The 13,710-nt window shown below is 39.1% G+C and overlaps 1 protein-coding gene and 1 pseudogene across 1 annotated transcript in view; both read right to left on the bottom strand.

Annotated features, from left to right (window-relative positions):
* Positions 1-13,710, bottom strand: part of LOC146166666 (BCAS3 microtubule associated cell migration factor-like) — an 86,874-nt gene that overhangs the window by 16,466 nt on the left and 56,698 nt on the right. The window lies entirely within an intron of this gene.
* On the bottom strand, positions 12,613-13,697 carry LOC146166667 (guanine nucleotide-binding protein G(i) subunit alpha pseudogene; annotated as a pseudogene).

A 13,710-nucleotide genomic window follows, 5' to 3' on the forward strand; every position in this document is an offset into this window, starting at 1 on the left:
AGCTACACAGGCTCAGAGAGGAGAGTCGGGAAACAACCTTACGCCAAAGCGTGCTACATTTTGTTAGTACAAAGGTAAGGATTCACTTAGAGAACCTTACTATCGATTAGAGATCGACCGATGTCACTTTTCAGACCGATACCCGATTTTTTTAGTTTTTGTCAACCGATATCGATGTTTCTACCTGTAATATAGTCAAAATTTGAACCAATTGAAAGGAAATCAAAATATCATTTTAGTTTATCTACCTATATGTATAAAAATAATGTTTTGCATGATATTAAACAAAACAATGCTTGCCAAAAAATAGGAAATTTGTTTGATGTTAAAGAAAAACTATATCATATTTTCATAGTGAAATATCGGCCAACATTTGCCATATCGATATATCGCTAGAAGCAAAATATCGGTGAACCGGTGTATTGTTCTATCTCTACTAACGACCGCCGTTTATGCATTTTAAATGCTCATTTGCGCCTTGTGTTAACTGTTTGTATCCGTCTTAAAACCCTGGATGTAGAATGCAGTTTTGTTTGATATTAAAAGTAACAGTGAAAGGACCTGGGCTTTGTGGCTATAAAGCATGCTTTTAGAAAACGGAGTAGCAGTATAAATAAATTATACGAAGGGGGCGCGATACGAACAGACGACTGTTATAAAATGGAGATTTGCACTCAAATGTTTAAAACGATGGGAATTGTTGGATAAGTTTGGTTCGAGTGGATAAAAAACTACAAAATTAAGTTTTCGATTGATGTGCAGATAGGTAGATGTTGGCTGATTAAGGGGCGTGAAACGCGGAGTAAATGTTCAACTTGGTGGTTGATTGTTTAAAGTTTATAGAATGCATGTATGTTGCGTTCTGAGGGCAACAGGTAAACGGTATTGCTATAAATCTGTCTTCGTTTCGTTTCGCTACCCCAGGCAGGTTGACATGACCAGAAAATCATTTTCCAATCAAGTCATGAATGTATGCTTTTTAATGCTTATAATTAGACTTTCCGCACTCCTAGCAATTTGCAATTGAAAATAAAGCCATCACATTCCCATAAATCGCTATGGATAATAATTTTATATATATTAGCAAACCAAAGCTATTAAAATCCTCGTCGCCTATTACGCCAACGCTTAACACACAAAGCGTTCAAGTTAATTTCCCAAGCCAAGGTAAATTAGCTAGGTATATTTGGTAAGTGTCCTCAATACACAAGGCACCTTTTGTTAACCGACTCTTATGTGTTTTCCATAGTGTTGTCTAAATACTACATGCACGCCGCGTAGCTGCAATTATACGAAATATTGACACTCGATTATTCTTTCAAGTTCTGCTCCTCCTAAACTCAAGAAATAAAAATGGCCGATTGTTGTTAAATAATTTAAGGATATTCACAGCGTGAGGCGACGAAATTGTGTCAAGGTATAACAGTACAAAATAATTACAAAAAAGCGACATCATCACGTCATTTCCATTCGTTTCGGATGTTTCAAATACCTAGGTTTTTATGATGCCATTTTTTTCGCAAAAATATCATCGAATGTACAATGCCGAATGCGACACAGACAATTCGACACCCGTAAAAAATTAGCATTACCAAACGACGCTATCAGTCCACGAAAAGCTTATCGTTCAACTGACACGAAGATTTGCCAAGGTGAGACAGATAACTTTTCAGAAAAATTGACTGAAGATGATACAAGCTCGTATCGAAACGTCTTAATCAAGATGACGTCGATCTACTCGACCTTTTTGGCTTTGCAATTTATTACATTTGATTATTATAGGTAACGGTATAACGGGCGCGACCTTTTCAAAATCGACATGTGGACCCGAGCCATCACGGAGTCGTGCAATTGCAAGTGTCAAACGTCTAGTGCGTTCACATCAGATGCAGAGCACAAGTCATGATGCCATTTAGCTCTGACAGCTTCTATGGCTGTCCTATACGACAACGCCCACATTTCAAAGGCAATGGAAGGCAGCACTTTTGGAAAAGGCACCTCTCGGCCATTCTGAATTTTGTACGTGGCTTTTCCACTTGGTATTGGATATCGGAAGCAGTCCCCAACAAAGTTAGCTCCTATTGATAAATTAGGAACACTCAACTTACAAAGAGCAAAATGTGATTCCAGGGCGGTGAAGCGCGTCAACAAGAAACGTTTTTATCAGTTTTACATTAAATGTAAATGAGTTTTTTTAAATAACCACTTATTTTTTTTATAATCCAAGCAGATAGATTCTATACCACTCTATCTTTTTAACATCTGATCACGTGGATGGCCTTATCTGCTATCGGAGACCTACCTTCTAATCGCCGCACACCCGGTTTAGATAGTGTATCTCTCCACGTTTCCTTCTTTCTGACGTCTGCCTTAGCATTATATATACACTTACCATCAGTGACTTCTCTCTATGTTGAAAATGAATAAAGAGTTATTCGAAACGTTCAAAATGATACCTACTTCTGTATGGGCTTTGATATTCTTATTACGTCTTACTACAACCTCCAACCATTATGCTCCCAAGCAGATAAGAGTGTCAGCAAATTTCACTTGGTTTCCAGGCAAGGAATGACGTAAAAGGCTAGGTGACGCTCTAAGACAGGGATTCTTGAAAAAAAATTTACCGCGGATCCCTTAACTTTTTTTTGCTTCGCATGAACCAGGCAAGAATTTTAAGAGATGACGCCGTAATTTACGTCACAATATGAATGGACTTCTGAAATTTACTGTTTCTGGTACAAAAAATGTAAAAGTGAAATGGAGCCTATAAATATATTGAGTGCATAAACGTTTGATTTTTTTTTAACTCTTTTATTTAAAAAATGACTACTTCTTTACGCTAACATTTCAATTAGGCCCTCATTGACCCCCTGAAACTAGTTCACGTACCCCCAAGGAATTCATGAACCCAAGTTTAAGAACCCATGCTCTATAAGATAAGACCTTTTCCTCTGTCGATGGGTTCTTGACGTGAAATTTCACGTCGAGTCATTCGGCGTTAAATGCTTGCTTCAAATGCAAATATGAAGGCGGCCGAGAAAGACATTTCACGTTGAAAGAAACGACTTTTCTTTAACGATTTTATTCATTGGAGTATAGTTCGATTCTTGCAGTGTGCTTAATAGTTAAATTTTTTTGACAAAGTAACATAAAAGTACGAGCTTAACCTGACGCCATAATAAACCATCCATGGTGACGTAACTAAACTGCGGCCCGTGGGCCAGCCAGCAGTTTGAATGTTATTGTAGACTAATTAAAAATAAATATAACCACGCAAAATTTTACTTAAATTGAAGTTAAACAACAATTCCATATAGCTCGCCACGATTTGTTTGGTTCCATTTGGGTTTACAAGAAAAAAACGCCTGACCCATCACTGGATTTACTTTTCGCTTTCGCACTTCCAACCACAGGACATACTTTACGTAATTAATCGCTTCTGGAAGTCGGTAAACGCGACATGAACGTAAAGTGTGATTTGCATTTGGCAGTAGAACAACAACAAAAAAAAACAGTCAAATGTCCATTGCAAACGAACAAATTTACATCGCTTTTCATGGCGTTTATGAAAACTGGCCACGGGGTAAAGCAGAAATGCGCGATAATATACTTTAATACAGTGCTTCCCAACATTACGTTCTGAAATATTAAATGCGACACAACACATTTAAGCATTAAGTACGACATTATTGCATAAATGTTACGTAACAGTAATGCAATAATTTCCCGCTCTAATAGAAAACTGTAATATTTAGAAATGCTTCGCGACCCACTGGTCAGGAAGCACTGATGCTTTAATAGTTTATCCTGAGCTTTACCATTATATACGACTAGCTTGTTACAGTAGTTTGCACCACTGTGTTAAAAACGCTATTGGTTGACAAACGCAAAAAAGAACAAGGATTAAAGTTATGCCTATAAAAGAATCATGTTTAAAACGTAAAGTAACCGCGATAGCGCAACACGTGATGGTTGGTGTCAGATAAGTTGAATGACGTGGTATTTTTGCAGAAAAAAAGCAACTTCGTCGGATGGCAGAAAAATCAAAACGAGAAATGCGGTTAGTCACAATCGATGACCTGCCAAGCGCGCACGTCTATTCACTTTTACATAATGCGCACATTATAAACGTGTGCGCGTGCGTCTGTGCGTGTGTCGGTAGGGGCATTTGCGCGAGAAGTAAAGCGCGCACACCCTTTCACACACACACGTGCCGAACGAAACAAAAGTCGGAGAAACAATCGTTTGAAAAAAATTGATCCGACTTTTTTGCCCAAAATCCGGGTATCGGTATTGGAATAAAATGTCAAGCATCGGACATCCCAAAAATACCCAATATCAAACCTGTATAACCACTATTTTGGGGTCTTGAAGTAGTGGGCAGCTGACAAGAGAGTATAAGCCAAAACCACAACAAGCAAAAAAGAACAGATTAATTATGTGTCGTTGTTTTTTACAGTAAATTTTATTTTCGATTGCATTTTCAGAATAATACTTGTCTTGCATCTCTGCCAAGGCTGTTGAGTCTATGGAGCAACAAAAATATCACCAAGGTTGAATCAATGATTTTGGTAAAAACAAACAAAAAAGGTAATAACACAAAAGCGATGGAAAGCGAGTTAACGCGGGGTCTGCTTGATGTGCAATCATGGCGTAGTTTACAATACCTCTGCTGATGTATAATTCTGTATTCGTGCGCGCTACGACCGCTGCGTGCATTAATCACTACCAGCCGCGATCGCGGATGCGTGCGCAATTAGGTAAGCGATGCAACGATAACGTACAGGTATGGCGCACTATACAAAGCCGTAACTCAGTATGTTTGCTGTTTTTAGCTTGTGACATACTGAGAAAATGAAACCAAACGACAGCACCCTATCCCTACAAAATGTTCCCCTAAAAAATGTGGAAAACTAATGCCAAGCCACCCTCATTACACGACAAGGCAGCAAGTTAAAACCTTAATATCATCCGTTGGCCCTGTATGGTGTACATTCCAGTCTCCCATGTTTGCTCGACGGCCTCTACAAAAAACTCCAAAAGTGTCGCACAACAGCCTTTTAGATTATTTCTAGGCGGACAGTCTGAGAACCACTGCCATAGCTAGAATAAATGACGATCCAAAGGAAAAGGACAACCTCTCGACCAGCCTGATGATTTTCTTTTGACATTACAAGTTCGTGTTGCGCTTAATGGCACGTACAAACTCCTTTGCTTTTTATAAGCGATGCAACAATGGTTCTCGGCTTTTTGGCACGTTTTCAACCCCAAATAACCTTATCCTTATGCTGTTTTGGCATATCGCGGTTTTTCGAGGCAAGTCAACCGAAAAAACATAGAACGAGTCGTTCCAACTTGAGAAGACATACGTCTCACAACGAGCAGGTAAAATGACAAATAGGGAGAATTTTTTCCCCTCTCATTGAACCCTATAATGATAGGACATTTCTTCAAGCGTTCAAACAATTGGGTAAATATAGTTTGTCAATTCCTTAAGGACGATAAGCTGCGGCTATAGGTACCACGTATGGTGGCCTGTTTCTTTTCGTATTTCCTCAAGCAAAAGCAGATGGGCCCCGGCATAATTTGTCTTTTTGGTTCAACTGGTGGCACCTCATGGATACCATAGAGAGGGGGAGTTTGGGGGCGGCGAAACAAAAACATATAATCGTAACAGAATACTGGGTAAAAATTAAAAAAGGGGAATGAATCAGGTGGAAGGGGAAATTTTAGAGTTGTGTTTTGTGCAACAAGTATTTTTGTGTTCAGGTGTGTGCTTTAATTCTTCAGGGTTATAGGCTTGTGTTTTCTTGGGATTGTTTAGCGGAAGGTTTTGTTCTGTCATAAAAAGATGATTTACGCTAGACAAGGTGCAGCTATTCTTAGCAATTGGTGCAGCTGTTTCGATCAGCGTTGTCTCCCTAAACTGGGATGAGTCGCCGAACTGAAATTTATAAAATTTATATATAGAGTTAAAAAGAATGTCCGGTTCTGCTCGTATCGCCAGGTCTAAGAAAGACCGTATCTGAAGAGAAAAGTAGCGATAAGCTCTTGTTTCCAAAGCTAAGCGAATGTTCGACATGACACAATATCTTAAATATACTTTTTTTGCAGTTTTTAGTTAGTTCGTCTGGAGTTCGTAACCTCAAATTTTTTTTTTTTAATTTTAGGGGTCTAAAGGGATGCATTATTACTACCATTTTTTGTCAGTGCTGTTCGGCGAGGAAAATCACTCATGCGAAGAGGGTGACGGCAACGATTCTAACGCATCAGACAAAAGCGAAGAAGGTCGAATGTTCGCCGTGATTTTTCATAAATTATCGCATTGAAAAACGTTTCACTCAATATTTTGAGCCAAACTCGCATTAACCATAACACCAATAACGGCTGAAAATAAAGTCGGACTTGACAAACGCGCGTCCTGAATTAAAAGCCTCTTCGTTCCGCCTCTGACCAAAAATAGTCGCGGTGGCGTCGCGTGTCCTGTCGGCGCAAGGTCAAAGCGAAGAGCTGTCGTCACAAAACGTGACGTCACGCGCGAGCTCGGCCTTTGAGCGTGGGAAAGTGGGACGCGATTGGAATCGGAAACAAGGGATAAAGTCGGGCGGTCGAAGGTCCGCTAACCAATCGCGGGCGCATCTCGTTTAATTGCGATTCGATGGCTTTCCAAATGCGACCACATTTGGAGATGCTCTCACGACGCGCTCCATTTCGTCGGATTTGGACTTGCAACGAGGGCATCCGGCCATTAGCCTATAGATCAGTTGCTCTCAATCGGGATGCCGCGGCACTCTAGGAGTCTAGGGTGCCATTTCTAACGCTCAAGAGTGCCGAGAAATATTTCAAATTCTTTAGGATTCCACGTTTTTCTCCATTGATGAGCTTCTTAATACAAATTTTTGTGTACGATAAAAATGTCAATAATTAAAAAGATTTGTTCAACCTTGTTGCGCAGTTAATGTGCTGTTTTAATCTCGCGTATTGTAACGTTACAGTTAACCACTCAACAGCAAGGGTGCCGCGAACTATTTATAATTTCTGTAGGGTGCCGCAAGCCAAAAAAGGTTGCGAAACACTGGCCTAAGCTGAATGAGGCTTTTGCAGGACCATCGGGATTTAAGACCTGCTCAGCCAACGCTCTCATTCTATAGGATAAAAACAAATGGCCTGAATCGAAATTTCGCAAGAATGTCGTTCTTGAAGGCAAACAGCTAGTACTAACTCAATATGGATACAACTTAATTATTAGGTTTTCAAAGCTTTATTTGAGCCAAACAATAACTGTTTTCTTTTTTTTCAGAAAGTGTCGTGTCCCCAAGGCTGTCCGATATTCGATGGGGACCGCTTGTTTTTCCCCTAAATTAAATTTGCAACAGGAAGTGACGTGGCGGAAGGATAACGCAAAAGGAGGAAGTATTGTAGTCCTGGGAAAAAGAGAACATGTGCGTAGCTGTTGAACCGACATAGCGGTTGTGACATAACTTCGGTCAAAAACTACAAGCTCGTTTGATTTTGTAACGGAAACTCGCAATACAAGTTGTTTGTGACACGGCATTCTCGCTTTGCCTATTAGAGGTTTTAGAGATTGACCCGAACGCTCTTGCTTTATTCCAATTAGAAACTCCTAAAAGATTGTTCCTTTTCTTGTTTATCTAACTTTAGCGAACTGATAAAATTAACAGGGTACTTCACGCCTAGAGTGACAAATTTTCCCACGTACTGATAAAGGGAAAAACAGTAGGAGGTGTAAGTTCTGAAAATGAGCGATATATATTATCCGGGTTAACAATCGGTCAATTCTATAGTTACACTTCATTGAAAACGTACCCACTCTTAACTTTACATGATTGGTAGTTTTACTCTCGACGATGAATAAAGCGGTGGCAATGTAGCTTTAAAACTATTTTTTGAGTGGCCACTATTAACCGCCGAAAGGTCCGTTTTAATGAGCGCAAATATGTTCTCTGTTTGTCGATAATTCTGTAATGTCACCGACTGCGTTGTTTTCCTTGTCTAATACTACTTTGTTGAATTACATTCTGTTTGGACATCCTGATTTAATTTGGTCTGAATCTCTCATTTTATTTAACGCTGTACATGACTTTTTGTTAGCTTCTCGTAGATTTTGATGCAATTTCTTTCCAGTGTCCAGCATTAATTTATTACGTGTTGTTCCTTAAAATTGTTTGTTACTCGCTGTAATTGTTGTCGCGACAAAAGGTTTTCTTCAGTCGTAAGACTGCCACCTGATTGTCGTTAAATCAATAAAAAAAAAAAAAAACTATTTTTTCAACAGGTGGCCGTGTTAAACGAAAACTCATCAATATACGTAAAGCGCCATTCACAAATTCGACGGTGGGATGTTGTAGTGCTGCGTGATCGGTATCAGGCAGATTCTATTGCACAAAAGCAAACCTACCAAGAGCAGAAGTCTTGCGCTGGAAGTGGTTTTAAACCGGTAACAGGAAATCCCGCAAGCTGTTCACGTTTTGACGAAGAGGTAGCATTTTGCTTCAGTCAACAACGAAAATAGATCGAACCAACGAAACGAAAAAGCGTGGGGTAGCGGCAAATACACAGATCGTTTCCGGGTTGTTCGGTACAATTCCAGCGGCTGCTAAACGATTCAATTGAACAAGAAGCGAATCGAAAACAGAAATGACCAACCCCATATTTAGGCAATTTTAAATAAGACAAGGTTTAGCAAGGGAAATGCGACTGCAGCCTAACGTAATTAGATGTTGATGCCATAATTAGATGTTGATGCCATTACTTTCTAAAACAAACCAGTGGTTGGTCGTTTTACTTCAAAACTAAATAAGAAATATAGGATAATTCACGATTTTAAAGCATTTTGATTCTTATTGGTTACTTCCGCTATTAGGTTGTCTGATTTTCACTAAAGTTTTAATTATACTAACCACCAATTAAACACAATTGTCTCATACAAGTCGTTTTTGATATCTGTCGAAATAGATTTTTCCAATTCCGATATAAAACAATTAGATAATGGGAAATACTTCAAACAATTGCCAAATTTTTCACAAAGAAGATGTTTAGCAACCGGAATTTTGTTTATCTACAGAAAATGTTATAGGTTTAATGAAGCCCAACTGCAAGCTCTTTTTACACTACAAGGTTTTATTAAATGGCCTGTGTGCATTGGTGCATACTGAACGTTATCATATAGTGTACGTGCGGGTATTTAAGCAGGTATCAGTCATACCACGCCTTGTGTTACAATCGTGCGATAACACGGCTTAGCGCTTCCTCATATATGCGGACAAAAAGTAAAAGTGTTTTTCAAGCCTCCTATAAGGAATCGAACTCTATATGACGTCCGTATTGTTCATTGCATAAAACTCCAAAAAGGGGCGTGGTGCTTAAAATGCATGTGAAATTTTCGTTTTCAAATTATTCGGTCTCGGACAAACGCCATATAAGAATAAAAAGCTACTGACCTATAACCTCACATACTTTTTGTTACAATACCCAAGATGGTATTTCAATATACAATGCTCTGTTTTGTTTACCAGAAAATATGTACTACGGGCTGTATACAGAGCAGCCCCCGCGTTTTACGTTCCTAGCCATTATAAAGCAGTGTTGTAATGACTTAAATCAATCACTCGACTAAAATGCATTTAAGTCGCTGTTTTCAAATCACTTGACTTGACTTAAGTCGTTTAGGAAAAATCACTTGACTTGACTTAAGTCGTTTAGGAAAAATCACTTGACTTGACTTAAGTTTTTAGCCAAATGACTTAACTTAGACTTAAGTCATTGTGACAAATTTTTTTTTATTACAAAAGTCAACTATTTATTTCAAGTTTTGCAATTAAAACGATTAGGTCGCTAAATGTTATTTTTTGTTATTTTTTATTTCAGTTATTGCTCATAATCGGAAGAGTTTACCAATTTAATCGTTTTATTATTATATTAGTAGTTTTAGTTGTACATGACTTGCTATAACAATGACTTGACTTGAGCAACTAATGACTTTGACAGGGACTTGACTTGCTGCTTTTTGCAATTACTTAAGGATACCTAAGTCATTTTACAAATGGACTTAAGTCATTTCACAAATGGCTTGTTTACAACACTGCCAAAAAGTTTACAACTAGAAGTGAATTTGGCAGCACTTAAAGCGCGTTGTGGAATGGCAGACGAAACACGCTGAAGGGCGCTAATGAAATTCGGAAACCGCCGCAATTCAAAGCACGGGCTAATAGCACATTTCATCGTATTGGCGTCTGAGGAAAAGCAAGCCATCGGGTCAGGCCCTCGTAAATTTGACCGTAAAGCTAGCGTCATCGGACAGAAAAAGGTTAAAACACAATCGAGTTACGAGTGATTTTTATACGCTACCCCCCTGTCAGAAGATTTCTGTCAGACGAGCATTTCGCGAGCTTACAGAGTAAGTTGATCAATATGGACTCCTGTCCAGTGGCCAGCTATTTTCCACACGTTGAATCTGATGTTACGACACTGACCTGAACTGTACGGAATGCGCTTGTGGACTTTTCGCCTCATCGCGGTAAAAACATTGAAACAGTTCTGGAGAAAAGAAGTCCACGTGCATTTTTTTAAAGAAAAAATAAAAAACTGGAACCATCATGTTGCATCGAAATTAAACGCCAGACATAACCTTTCACAAATAATGTTATTCTTTTCCGGCAAGTAGGGTCTTTTATTATGACATACCACGTACTATCGTACAAGTTTTCTTGTCGTGCAGAAAGGCTATCAGTATGTCCAAAATGTCAATTTTTAGAAATTTACCAAATGCCACAAACTACAACAAAACAGAGGCCACAGTGAGATATTAACTTTACTATTTTGCAATAAGGGCCTGCTGGTTGTGTTATCAGTTTGGGCCAGTGACAGAAAGTTTTTTTGAGAACACATTTTTAGTTTGTTAGGTAATTCGGATAAACGTATATTTAAACACTCAGCAAAAAATATATATATAGGTGACTTTTCTGCAAAGGAAATGAAATTATATTACTGTACATGGTTTTCCACAAACAAATACCGAGCAACTGATTTCTTATCATAAACTGTCAATGTTTATACAAGGTGAAACGGGTTTGATTTTGTTCCTTTTTTCTTTCACGCGAAATTGCAAAACCCCCAAAGTGTCCCGGTGGATAAACACAAAAGCTGCAAGCCGACAATTTTGTGGCGAGAAAAATTGTGCGACAACGCGCTCTCAGGCAAACACAAACATTTAGGATGTGTATGTGCGAGGTAAATTCTCTTCACACATATAATGTGCGCTATAGACGCAAATGTAAAGGACACATTTTCTCGATTCAGTGGTTTGTTGTTATGTAGGGCCACAACGAAAAAACGCACTTCAGTGTTCGCGCTTAATCCGAATAGCACGCATTAACCTTTTTGCCCGACCGTTTGAGAACCGCAAAGGGCGCGAGTACAAAAATATGGCGCTTTCTTTGCGGCAAGAAACACGAGAGAAAGCTGCCAGACGAACTTCAAATTTGAACAATAACACCGGGACGCCTCTCGAGATGGTTGTAGCGTTGCTTGCGCAGTCAAGCGCGACAACCAATGAGTTTTAAATCGCTCTATTCGACATTCGCTGGAAAGCATATAAACTACTGCATTTTTTTGAAAGCGTTAACCCTTTTTTACATTAAATTTGAAAACCTAATTTTTTTAAACGTTTCTATGATATGTGTTTTTCGAATGTTTCACCACTGTCTTAATAAATCCAATTAGGTCGAAAGATGTATCACCTATTAACAATGCATTTGTAACGCTTGAAAAGATTTTTTCGGACATTTTAAAACAAACCGTATACAATTGTAAGCGATCCGAGTTGAAAATCATTTTCATGTCTTGGAACTGTCCTTCTCAAAACAGGGCCATTTTTGCGTTGAGAAGTTTGTTATTAGTATCACTTGGCAGATTCGAGCAGAGTTGGTCAACTAGATATTTCTAGTTTTCTAATTCAGTGAGGGCAAAATGCGACTAAATCTACGTCTAATCTACTTTGTGAATTGCTTGGGTGCTCTAATTCTAGTTCTAAACTAGTCGGTTTTCCCCGAAAATGATGTCCAGCGGAATTGTTAGTCTCTCAGCCAAAACAAAGAATTTAAATTAACCATTTGGTTGGAACGACTTTTGGGTAATTTTTACAGGCTGAAAGCATAGGCTATGCTAAAAGGCATAACAACAGCACACCTATATATACCATTCAAATTCTGTTAGAATAATTTGGATTAAATTGAATTGATTGTGAACATATAAATGCAGCCTAATTGTAATTCAAATTCTAGTTAAAATTCGAATTCGATAGCTCTAATTTGAATTTAATTCAAGAAAACTAAAACGATCTAATTCTAATCTAATTTGAAAAAATAAAATGCTCTAATTTTAATTCAAATGTAATTTTTAAAAGCTAAAAAAACTATTTGTCCTAGTCTGGATTTAAGGTCTGGTGATGAACTCCAACATAAAACTACATGGCGCTCAGCCTATGCTTATCTTACAACTTTAATGAATAAGTTAGAAAAGTCTGCAACTTAACATCATACGGTACGCTACAACTTATTAAAAAAACAAACAAGTTGAGAGCAAAAACGCACTATGTCGAGTCATCGACAAAACAGCTTTTAACCCAAGTAGCAACACATACAATGAAACGTGAAAACGCGCGAAACGGTTTCAAATACTCGACGAACGTTGCCAGTATCCGTAGCGCACAACAAATCAGCAACGATGTCCATTCGGCTGTCCTGGCTTTTCTGCCCTTCAAACTGTTCACGAACGTATTCCGACGCTTCATTGTACTCGTCCTCTCCTTCGTACTCCGGGAAGCAGATCTTCAGCGGCGATTTGGTGATCTTCTTTCGGAAGATGTCCTTTTTGTTTAAGAAGAGGACAATCCGTGACGAGCGAAATTGAGGCTCGTTGCAGATCGTCTCAAAGAGCTTGAGGCTTTCTCGCATCTTGTTCGTCTCTTTGTCCTCGGCAATAAACTGATCATAGCTGGAAAGATCAACGAAAAAGAATATGACCGCTTCCTCAAAGTAATGAATCCACTTCCTTTTCTCGGTTCGCTGTTCTCCGACGTCGATCATTCGGACTTTAACTTGTTTGAAATTGAAGGCGGTCTCCATAATTCCTGTCGTCTTTACTCTTGTACGGAGCACATCCTGCTCTGTTGGGATGTACGTTGACTTGCACAACCTGTCAAGCTCATCCATGTAATATGCGGCGGAGTCGTTAAGCTGATACTCCCGCGAGCGACTGTAGCATTCCTTTACACCTTCGTCAGCCCAAAGTAGCTTCAAAGACGCGCCAATGTCTGTTGTCAAGTCAATGTCCTCCATTTGCGATGCGGCGGCTATAATTTCCTTAGCGTCCTTTACGAGTGTGGCATCACTGAACGGAATCGAGAGCGATTCCATCGCTTTCAAGATGGCTACCATCGACTGAAGAGTATTAGAGAACACAACTTTTCTGTATGCCCACCAATCATACCCAGAGAAGCCGCCTTGATGCAGGATTTGCATCTGCTTGGCAAAAGTGCTCTTTCCCGACTCTTCAGCGCCAAGCAGGAGAAGCTGGACTTCTTGTCTTATTTCAATCTGACGTTCCTTCAGCTGCTGGTCGATGTTTCTTGACACCACCTTGGCTTTCCTTTTGATTCGAGCTTTTGAGCAAAACATCCCATTTATGCCG

The sequence above is a fragment of the Ascidiella aspersa genome, chromosome 1, assembly GCF_963924565.1.
Source record: "Ascidiella aspersa chromosome 1, kaAscAspe10.2, whole genome shotgun sequence".
Taxonomy (NCBI): Eukaryota; Metazoa; Chordata; class Ascidiacea; order Phlebobranchia; family Ascidiidae; genus Ascidiella; species Ascidiella aspersa.